General features: G+C 43.0%; 1 long non-coding RNA gene across 2 annotated transcripts; it reads left to right on the top strand.

Annotated features, from left to right (window-relative positions):
* Window positions 1–323: 323 nt before the first annotated feature.
* LOC131383317 (uncharacterized) lies at window positions 324–8,795 on the top strand. 2 transcript variants are annotated; one of them, XR_009213277.1, is made up of 4 exons: window positions 324–433; window positions 1,545–1,619; window positions 3,836–3,999; window positions 8,575–8,795. It is a non-coding gene; the product is annotated as an uncharacterized LOC131383317 (long non-coding RNA). The 2 variants fall into 2 exon arrangements; XR_009213278.1 differs by lacking the exon at window positions 3,836–3,999.
* Window positions 8,796–9,356: the final 561 nt, after the last annotated feature.

Genomic DNA, 9,356 nt, shown 5'->3' on the forward strand with positions numbered 1-9,356 from the left:
TCAGCAGTATTGTTACTGGAAAGGGGCCCCAATCCAGACCCCAAGATAGGGTTCTTGGATCTCACGCAAGAAAGAATTTGAGGCTAGTCCATAGAGCAAAGTGAAAGCAAGTTTATTAAGAAAGTAAAGGAAATAAAGAAATTTCTTTGTTCTCCCTCCCTCCCTCCCTCCCTCCTTCCCTCCTTCCCACCTTCCTTCCTTCCTTCCTTCCTTCCTTCCTTCCTTCCTTCCTTCCTTCCTTCCTTCCTTCCTTCCTTCTTTCCTTCCTTCCTTCTCTGTCTCTCTCTCTGTCTCTCTCTCTCTCTCTCTCGACAAGGTCTTCTGCTGCTGCCTAGGCTGGAGTGCACTGGTACGATCACAGCTCACTGTAGCCTCTACCTCTGGGGCTTGGGTGATTCTTCCACCTCAGCTTCCCAAGTAGCTGGGACTACAGGTACACACCACCACACCCTAATTTTTGTATTTTTTGTAGACGTGGGATTTCGCCATGTTGCCCAGGCTGGTCTGGAACTCCTGGGCTCAAGTGATCTGCCTGCCTCGGCCTCCCAAAGTGCTGAGATTACAGGCATGAGCCACCATGCCTAGCCCTAACTTTTCTTTAAAGAAGCAGAAATAAAAGTACAGACAAAGAAAAAATGTAAAATACACTAAACTATTGATAATGTAAATTATCTCTGGAGGGAAGGACTCTGGGGGAATTTTTCTTTTTAAAATACTTGTATGGCCGAGTGTAGTGGCTCATGCCTGTAATCCCAGCACTTTGGGAGGCCGAGGTGGGTGGATCACCTGAGGTCGGGAGTTCGAGACCAGCCTGACCAACATGGAGAAACCCCATCTCTACTAAAAATGCAAAATTAGCCAGGCATGGTGGCACATGCTTGTTATCCCAGCTACTCAGGAGGCCGAGGCAGGAGAATCGCTTGAACCCGAGAGGCGGGGGTTGCAGTGAGCTGAGATCACGCCATTGCACTCCAGCCTGGGCAACAAGAGAGAAACTCCGTCTAAAAATAAATAAATAAATAAATAAATAAATAAAATACTTGTATAATATTTGATTTTTTTTGTTAGCATAAAAGACAAAAACTCTTCCTTAAGGCATCTGCCCTAGTTACCCCCCTCAGCTCCTTAGCACATTGTACGTTTTTAAGTCCTTATTTCAACCTTGGTTGTTTCACATATTAGTCGTCTCTCCTGAAATGTAAACTCCTTGCACCCAGGATTTGTGTGACTTATTTTTGTATAAGGCTGACCATATTAAATTGCCAATATCTGACCTGTTTCCTCCTATAAAAACAGCAGTTCAACAGAGTCTAGCCTGCTGTCTCCTCAGCACTCAGCACCGAGCCAGGCTCTTGACTGAACTGACTTGAATAGATTTTACGTTGGTATTTGTTGTTTAGAAATAGGCTGGTTTTCTGTCTCACACGAACATCCTTAAATTTATTCACAGTGTTAATACAATTTGCAGGGTAATTTATACTTGCATTTTGTAAATATAGTTCTGGTGTGTGTATAGTGGGACGATTATTGATGTGTTTGTGCAGGGAGAAAGAGATTGAAAATGGAACTTCAAGATGAATTCTAGAAGCAGCACCGCCTCTGACTGTGAGGAAAAATAGGTAAACCTTCAATTCTTTCTGGTTCTTGATTTCTTTTTAAGACTTGTCAGCTAAAGAAAGTGAGGAGGCTTGAACCAAGGCCAGTGTAATTTTTTCTACCTGAAGGAAGCCTTCAAACTGCCTGGCTCTGAGAGAGAACGCTGACGGTGGGGTTGGATGGGGCTGACTGTCAGCATGTGACTTCTTTAAGGACAGCCCATTTGTCTGGAGGAATTATCCATATTTCGTGGGTAAGGATTTGTCCTTTCTTTTCTTCATTACAAACAGGTATGATATTAGACTTTAGTGATTGAACTCTGGCCTCAAATTTTCCCCAGGCTCAGATAAGAGTTCTCTTTTTGAACATAGGAGGTCAGTTTGCTGTTAGAGAAAAAAATTAACTATGCAAACTTGGGAACCTAGACAACAGCCCTCCTTTTTAAAGAAATCTCTCTCTCTCTCTCCTCCTTCTCTCTCTCTCTCTCTCTCTCTGTGTGTGTGTGTGTGTGTGTAATTTCAACTTTTATTTTAGATTCAGGAGTACATAAGCAGGTTTGTTACATGGGTTATTGTATGATGCTGAGGTTTGGGGTGTGATTGAATCCATCACACAGGTAGTGAGCACAGCACTCAATAGGTAGTTTTTCAAGCCTTGCCTCCTCCCTCCCTCCTCCTTCTTGTAGTCCTGGGTGTCTATTGTTCCCATCTTTATGTCCATGTGTACCAAATGTTTAGCTCCCATTTATAAGTGAGAATATGCAAAATTCGGTTTTCTGTTTCTGTGCTAATTTGCTTAGGATAATGGCCTCTAGCTGCATCCATGTTGCTGCAAAGGACATGATTTAGTTCTTTTTCATGGCTGTATAGTATCCCATGGTGTATATGTACTACATTTTCTTTATCCAATCCACCATTGATGGGCACTTCAGTTGATTCTCTGTCTTTGTGACTGTGAATAGCACTGTGATGAACATACGACTACATGTGGGTTTTTTTGGAAGAGTGGTTTATTTTCCTTTGGATATGCACCCAGTAATGGGATTGCGGGGTCGAATGGTTGTTCCATTTTTAGTTCTTTGAGAAATCTCCAAACTGCTTTCCACATTGGTTGAACTAATTTACGTTTCCACCAACAGTGTAAAAGGGTTCCCGTTTTTCCCCAGCCTTGCCAACATCTGTTATTTTTTGACTTTTTAATAATAGCCAAGGAATGTGTGCGTTTGAAGAAGAGATTGCCACTTCTCACAGATGGTGCATTCTCCTTTGAGAGAAAAGCCTGAGACATACACCCATGGATCTGAGGCACTAGAGGGGTGGGAGAAGAGGGCAGGTCCTTGATCTCTTCCACCTGCTGTGCCTGGACAGCCTGTCTCTCCGCCAGCCCTGGCAGGAGGCCAGCCTTGCCCAGAATGAGCCAGGTAGGGTCAAAGCTGAGAAATAGAATGGTCGTTGAGCTTGGAAGTGGCATCGTAAGGTTTTTTAAGTAACTTAAAATCAGAGTTCATTAGAAAATTGGAGTCAGAGGGATCTTACAGATTGTCTTGTTTCCTAAGGTTCTGTAGGATATTTTTAGGTGTTGAGAAACAAGGGAGGAGGCGTTCTAGGGTCACGGCAGTTTGGGAAAAGCTGATTTAGCAGATGCTGCTGGTGCTCTGCTGTATCCCTCTAGTCTTACTGCTTCAGTGCAAGAGGCTGACGTCCAGGAGCTCGAGTCTGAATCTTTTTGTCTAGAGTCCTTTCTGAAGCCATGGAGGGCTGTTCTGTCCTCAAATAATGGGCCAAGAGTGCCAGGAGCTTGACACTCACCACAAGCTGTCCTCAGCCTATGACTGGCAGGAGGTGGTGTATAAACACCCCAGCTCCCCCACCCTTTAGGTGTGATCACTGAACTGTGTCCTATTCTAGCTTCTAGAATTTCTGCAGTGGGATTGTGAGCTGGTTGTCCCAAGGGCAGCTAACTTGATTACGTATCCTGTAAGACTGACTTTCCTTCCTGATTTCCTTACTGTTTTCCCTTCACTTCCCAAACAAACTATTTGTACTCAAATCCTTGGCTCAGTGTCTGCTTCGGGAGCCCAAAGTGAGATCGTGGGTAAAGAAAACTGAACAGATTTCTTTACCACAGAACTTTGCAGATCCTTTAACATGCTAATGTGTTTTGTGAATATCCAAAAGAGGGATTAAGTCTGCAGCATGTCCCAAATATTTGACTACAAAACCATATTTTTTCCCCACAGATATCTCTTGACATCAGTATTCCAAGCAAAATATTTTGGGAGACATTCTCTTTATTTCACTGATGAAAACGTTGTCGATCTCTACATTTTACTGACCAGAGGACTAGTTGCAGGAAAGTCAAAGACTTCTCTCAAGTGTCACAGCCAGGAATGACAGAATTATGGTTAGAATCTTGGTTTCCTGATTACCTGGTCCTCTTATCTCTTCACTACACCATTTTGCATCTGCACATCATTACAGGGCAGCCCAGGGTCAAAGTTCTGAAGCCAAAAAACACAGAATTGGGAGTTAGGTCCCAGGGATTCTGTCTGGTCTCCATCGCCAGCCAGCTGTGCCTCTCTGCTCAGCCGTTTATAATAATCCTTTGCTTCCCCCCTCTTCATCTATTACCAGAGAGTTAAGTTAGCCTTTTTTCTTGTGGTAAAATATGCATAATATAAAATTTACCAGCCGGGCTTGGTAGCTCATGCCTGTAATCCCAGCAGTTTGGGAGACCAAGGGGGCCAGATCACCTGAGGCCAGGAGTTCAAGACTAGCTTGGCCAACAGTGAAACCCCATCTCTACTAAAAATACAAAAATCAGCAGAGCATGGTGGTGTGGTCCTGTAATCCCAGCTACTTGGGATGCTGAGGCAGGAGAATCACATGAACCTGGGAGGTGGAGTTTGCAATGAGCTGAGATTACACCACTGTACTCCAGCTTGCCTGGGTGACAGAGCAAGACTTTGTCTCAAAAAGATAAAAATAAAAATAAATAAAAGTTACCATTTATATCACTTTTAGGTGTACAGTTCAGTGGCATTAATTACATTCACACTGTTGTGCTACCATCACTACCATCCATCTTCAGAACTTGTTTATCTTCCCAGACTGAAACTTCATACCCATCAGACAATAACTCCTCACTCTCCTTTCTCCCCAGCTCCTGGCAACCACCCTTCTACTTTCTGTCTGTATGAATCTGACTATGCGAGGTACCTCATTGTATTAGTTTGTTCTCTCATGGCTATAAAAAAAATACCTGAGACTGGGTAATTTATAAAGAAAAGAGGTTTAATTGGCTCATGGTTCTGCAGGCCGTACAGGAAGCATGGCAGCACTGCTTGGCTTCTGGGAAGGCCTCAGGAAACTTACAGTCATGGTAGAAGGGGAAACGGGAGCAGGCACTTCACACGGCCAGAGCAGGAAGAAGAGAGATTGAGGTGGAAGGTGCCACACACTTTTAAACAATCAGATTTCACAAGAACTCACTACCACAAGAACAGCACCAAGAGGATGGTGCTAAACTGCTCATGAGAAAACCACCCCTATGATCCAATCATCTCCCACCAGGTCCCATCTTCAACACCAGGGATTACAATTCAATAGGAGATTTGATGGGGACACAGATCCAAACCATATCACTCATAGAAGTAGAATCATACAATATTTGTCCTTTGTGTCTGGCTTATTTCACTTAGTATAATGTTTTCAAGGTTCATTCATGTTGTAAAATGTGTCAGAATTTCCCTTAAGGCTGAATACTATTCCACTGTATGTGTATACCACATTTTGTGTATCCATTCATCCTTCAATGAACATTTGGGTCGTTTCTACCTTCTGGCTACCATGAAATAATGCTGCCAGGAAGACTGGTGTACAAATATCTATTCTGGTACCTGCGTTCAGTTCTTTTGTGTATATATGAAGAAGTGGGATTGCTGTGTATATACAGAATCATATGATGGGTCTATGTTTATTTTTTTTGAGGAACTGCTGTACTTTTTTCCATAATGGCTGTACCATTTTACATTTCTATCAGCAGTGCACAAAGGTTCCAATTTTCCTCATCCTCACCAATACTTACTATTTTCTGTTTTTTTTTATTTTTCATTTTTATTTTTTTGTTGTTGTTTTTAAATAATAGCCCTCCAAGTGGGTGTGAAGCGGTATCTCATTATGGTTTTGATTTACATATCTCTAATAATTAGTGAAGTTTTGGTCAGGTACGGTGGCTCACGCCTGTAATCCCAGCACTTTGGGAGGCCGAGGTGGGCGGATCACCTGAGGCTGGGAGTTTGAGACCAGCATGACCAACCTGGAGAAACCCATCTCCACTAAAAATACAAAATTATCCAGGCATGGTGGGGCATGCCTGTAATCCCAGCTACTTGGGAGGTTGAAGCAGGAGAATTGCTTGAACCTGGGAGGCGGAAGTTGCAGTGAGCCAAGATCGTGCCATTGCACTCCAGCCTGGGCAACAAGAGGGAAACTCTGTCTCAAAAAAAATTTAATAATAATTAGTGAGGTTTGAACATCTTTTTGCATGTTTATTGGTTATCTGTATATCTTCTTTGGAGAAATGTCTCTTCAAGTCCTTTGCCCATTTTTAAATTGGGCTTTTTTTGTTGGGTTGTAGGAGTTATTTTTTAATATGCTTTGGATGTTAATCTCTGTTAACTGACTTTTAAAAAACATTTTTACAAATTTCTTTATTCTCTTATTTATTGGAAGACAGCTGGATTCTTAGATTTGCTTCTCTATTTAGTCTTTTATGATTTCACACATCAAAACCCCCCTTGGAAAACTCTGTTGGACACTTGTGAAAGAATGAGTGTGAAACAGAGAAATTAACATCTTAGTTTACTATAAAAATAGTTTTGATCTCATGAACCCTTTCAAGAGTCTTAGGAACCCCCCAGGTTCCCTGACCACACTTTAACAACCACTGTGTTAGCTGACTTTTAAAGGCTTCTTCTTGTCTGAAAATCTACACATCTTAAAATCCCACCAACGGTAACTCAATAGACCTTATGCTATACCGTAGGTAGCCTAGAACCTGGCCACTCAAAATTTACATTCCAGATGGCAGCATCAGCATCACCTGGGAGCTCGTTAGAAATGCAGACCCTTGGGCCTTACCCCAGACCTCCCGAGTCAGAGTCAGCCTTGAACAAGCTCCCAGGTGACTCATATAATGCCGACGCCTGAGAAGCACTGCTCGAGAACACAGCGTGGCTGTGTATGATAGAAGAGGAATCAGGGATTTTTTTTTCTTCAATTTTTGGTTCCAGAATGATCCCATCCTGGCATTCTTGCACTTTCTACTATTAAAAAGTAAGACCAAACTGTGCAGTTCTGATGGTGCAGGTCACGAGTGTATGGCCCTTCTTAACCCTGACATGCTGAGACGGATGTTTCTCTAGGGTTGAATCAGATCAATCCATATGTCTATATCTTTTTCTATCTATTTCTCTTCTCTCTGCTCCAAAAATAAATGTGGCCAGTGGCTGTACCTTCTGTTTCTTTCCAGAAAAAAAAGGGAACAGATTCCCATGTTGCTTTTCAGTGATCCATCTGACACAGTGCTTGATTTCTTAGCTGCTCTGTGTAAACTGCTTGTAGGCAATTCTCTTCTTAACCTCCAACTGGGGCTTTGTGGAGCTGAGGTGGTTATTATCTCGGCAAGTTAGTGACATCAATCCATCCTTTCTCCTGTGGGACTGTTTGCCTTTAATGAGCACACTCCCCGAGTGTCCACTTCTGAGCCCCTGGGGCAGGGGCAGTAGCCAAGGATGAGAACTACCCATCCCGCTCTGCACAGGAACCTTTGAATCAATGACACCTGTTCACTACACCCTTCATCTGATCGTTAGCCTTGAAACATACTCTTGGCTCAGGTAGATTTCTGGAAATGACAATAATGCACAAAATACTCATCCTGATAGACACAGACATACAGCCCCTGATAGAATATGGGGCTGGCTGCTTATTATTGTGTTCCCTCATGGCAAGTCTTGCTTTTAATGGCTTACTGAACTCATCCCCTATTCAGTCTAAGTTGTCTTCTAATGATGTGAACGTTATCTTTGTTTATACTTATTTGCATTACTTACAGCACTCAGGTAGCAGGAACTTCAAACTAAAATGCATAGTTTCTCACCATTCCTTAGCAGGACCAAAAAGAAGGAAGTGGGAGGGGGGCATCTACATGTAAAATGATATTCAGCATTAGTCAAAAATCTCAGTCTATTGCCTGTGATGCTCTCACGGAGTGACTTCAGGGACAGGGGAAATGAGGACATGTGCAGAGGATGTGGTGTTTGACTGGCCAACATCCATTCTTCTCCCTTTGATTAGAGTAAGCCTATTGCAATTATTCTGTCCCCTTGCTTGTGGTTGATTCTGGAAGGACACATGATGAAATGAGGAATGCAGGGATGTCTCAGGGTAAAGTGAAGGCGGGAAGATTCTGAGAGGTATCTATTTCTAAGAAAAGGTGTTTCCTTTTTCCCCTTAACCTTGTTAGATTGGGGAGTGATGCCTGGAGTCCTCCTGTCATATTGCTGCAAGACTGAGAACGAAACCAGCACTGAGGGGTGCAGAGGAAAGAGACAGAAGGACCTGGGACCCGCTGACATTGCTGAGCTGGGGGATCAACAAACCCTGAGATCCTGATCCGTTTTGTGAGACAGTTAATTTCCTCATTGTTTAAGTCAGTGTCAGTTAGGATTTTTGTTTCCAGTAGCCAAAAGCATCCTAAGAGACACAGAGGGAAATTACCGACAGTTTCCCAATATTTTAGTCCTTTGGGTTTATTTAGCTTACAGTGCTGTAAGTTCATGGAAGAAAACAGATCTATATTCCAAAGTGCACGGTACAAACACATTCCAAAGCTGTATATAAATTAAATATAACTTTTAATGTTTACTTACATTGTAGCTGACCTACCCCCATGACTTTTTTTTTTCTAACACAGATAATTAAAAGCTGGCTATTGGCTGGGCGCGGTGGCTCTTGTCTGTAACCCCAGCACTTTGGGAGGCCGAGGCAGGCGGATCACGAGGTCAGGAGATCAAGACCATCCTGGCTAACACGGTGAAACCCCATCTCTAATAAAATACAAAAAATTAGCTGTGCATGGCGGCAGGTGCCTGTTGTCCCAGCTACTCAGGAGGCTGAGGCAGAAGCATGACGTGAACCCGGGAGGCGGAGGCTGCAGTGAGCCAAGATCACATCACTGCACTCCAGCCTGGGCAACAGTGTGAGACTCCATCTCAAAAAATAAAAAGCTGGCCACTGAACTGTGCATCTTTTGGGTATAGTGGGGTAACCCTGTGTGCAGTGTTTTCCATCTCAGTCTATTCCTTTTGAGCTTGGTTGTGGGTCCATCTATGATATGGGCTCACAGCCCATAATGTGGGCTTAAGGATCTTAAAATTACATGTTTCAATTCCATTAGTGTGGAGGTAGGATAAAATTGATTTGTAAAGGGAACGCCTTTAAAATGAAGTTCTAATTATTTTCTGAATAATTGATTCATGTATATGGTACCTAATTTAAAGCCACAAAAGGGTATACAGTAAAAAGAAAATCTTCTTATCCCTGGCTCCAGTCACGCAGTTCCCTTTCCTCGAGGCAATCACTGATACTGTTTATGAAAGGAAAACCTATCTCCTCAATCCACTCAGGCCTCGGGTCAACCCAGGACATGGGCATGGGGGGTACCTATGATATTCTGGAGAAGGTGGATTGGGCCAT

Source organism: Hylobates moloch, unplaced genomic scaffold (genome assembly GCF_009828535.3).
Source record: "Hylobates moloch isolate HMO894 unplaced genomic scaffold, HMol_V3 SCAFFOLD_4, whole genome shotgun sequence".
Lineage (NCBI taxonomy): Eukaryota > Metazoa > Chordata > Mammalia > Primates > Hylobatidae > Hylobates > Hylobates moloch.